This window comes from Jaculus jaculus, chromosome 12 (genome assembly GCF_020740685.1).
Source record: "Jaculus jaculus isolate mJacJac1 chromosome 12, mJacJac1.mat.Y.cur, whole genome shotgun sequence".
NCBI classification, from domain to species: domain Eukaryota; kingdom Metazoa; phylum Chordata; class Mammalia; order Rodentia; family Dipodidae; genus Jaculus; species Jaculus jaculus.
This window is the reverse complement of record NC_059113.1, coordinates 94,144,392-94,146,392: the sequence shown is the minus strand read 5'-3', so window position 1 is coordinate 94,146,392 and position 2,001 is coordinate 94,144,392. Positions and strand designations below refer to the sequence as shown.

The 2,001-nt window shown below is 43.9% G+C and overlaps 1 pseudogene; it reads left to right on the top strand.

The window, feature by feature from the left end:
• The first annotated feature begins 383 nt into the window (after positions 1-383).
• Positions 384-1,656, top strand: LOC101601715 (annotated as a pseudogene).
• The last annotated feature ends 345 nt before the right edge of the window (positions 1,657-2,001 follow it).

The following is a 2,001-nucleotide window of genomic DNA, read 5'->3' as shown; positions in this document are numbered from 1 at the left end:
AAAAGTAAGAAATAATCCCAGCACTCGGGAGGCAGAGGTAGGAGGAGTGCTGTGAGTTCAAGGCCACCCTGAGACTATATAGTTCATTCCAGGTCAGCCTGAGCCAGAGTGATACGGTACCTTGAAAAACAAAAAACAAAACAAAACAAAACAAAACAAAAAAAGTGAAAAATATTTTTAAAGGATTTCTAATTTTTTTATTAAAGAGAGAGAGAGAGATAGAGAGAGAGAGAAAGGCAGATAGGAATAGAGAATGAAAACCCTGAGAAAGAAAGTTGCCGGCATGCGTCGGCCTTGGGTCTTGCTCTCCCCGGGCAACCGTGTAATTTTTGAGCTACCAACCTGTGCATTTTTGCGGATAGATGTCGTGTGTCCTCCCCGCCATGGCTCAGCTCCAGGCACACTTTTACATTGAAAACAAGAAATACACAGTCGATGATGTTCCCTTCTCCATTCCTGCCACCTCTGAAATTGCCGGCCTCAGTAGCATCATTAATAAACTACTGCAGGCCAAAAATAAGTTGCATAAGCACGTGGAGTTTGATTTCCTTATCAAGGGCCAGTTTCTGCGAATGCCCTTGGTCAAGCACATGGAAGTGGAGAACATTCCATCGGAGGAGGTTGTGGAGTTAGAATACGTGGAGAAATACACGGCACCCAGCCAGAGCAGTGCATGTTCCATGATGACTGGATCCGTTCAATGGAAGGGGCAGAGGAATGGATCTTAACTGGTTCTTATGATAAGACTTCTCGAAGCTGGTCCTTGGAAGGAAAGTCAATAATGACAATTGCGGGACATACAGATGTTGTGAAAGATGTGGCTTGGGTTTGTCTTGTGGGTAGTTTGTCTTGCTGGCTCCTGAGTGCCTCATGGATCAGATGAGCTTCCTGTGGGAGTGGGATGTGGACAGGAACCAGGTGAAAGCCCTGCATTGCCGCAGGGGTCATGCCGGCAGTGTGGACTCCATAGCTGTTGGTAGCTCAGGGACTAAATTTTGCAGCGGTTCCTGGGATAATATGCTAAAGATCTGGTCTACAGCCCCGACAGATGAAGAAGATGAAATGGAGGAATCTACAGATCGTCCAAGAAAGAAACAAAAAAACAGATCAGTTGGGGCTGACAGGGACTCCCATAGTGACCCTCTCTGGCCACACAGAAGCTATTTCCTCAGTACTGTGGTCAGATGCTGAAGAAATCTTCAGTGCATCTTGGGACCATACAATTAGAGTGTGGGATGTTGAGTCTGGTGGTCTTAAGTCAACTTTGTCAGGAAACAAAGTGTTTAATTGTATTTCTTGTTCTCCACTTTGTAAACGTCTGGCATCTGGAAGCTCAGATAGACATATCAGACTGTGGAACCCTCGAGCTAAAGATGGTTCTTTGGTGTCGCTGTCCCTAACCTCACATACAGGCTGGGTCACATCAGTGAAGTGGTCTCCTACCCATGAACAGCAGCTGATCTCAGGCTCTTTAGAAGATATTGTCAAGCTGTGGGACACAAGAAGTTGCAAGGCTCCTCTCTATGAGTTGGCTGCTCATGAAGATAAAGTCCTAAGTGTGGACTGGACAGACCCGGGGGTACTTCTGAGGGAGGAGCGGACAGTAAGCTGTCCTCCTACAGACATTCTCCTACTACTTCCCATGTGGGGGCGTGACGACCACGGATAATTTCATCACAGAGGCTTTTTCTTGTTGGGATTTTGTTTTTGGTTTTTTTTTTTTTTGAGATTGGTAGAGTCTCACTGTAATGCCATAGACACTTTATAAATGAAACTGGTAGAGATCATCAGATTACATCGTTAACACAGAGACGGAAAACACCCTTTTAAAGTTTGCATAATGGTTCACCCTTCATAATAGGGAACATTTTACTATCATTGTGTCTTTCTTTTGTGTATATAAAATTATAGTATGTGGCCTGTATTCTCTACCTTATGTAGACTCTTAAAATTAAACTGGTTTAAAATTAAAAAAAGAAAAAAAGAAATAGAGAATGAGTA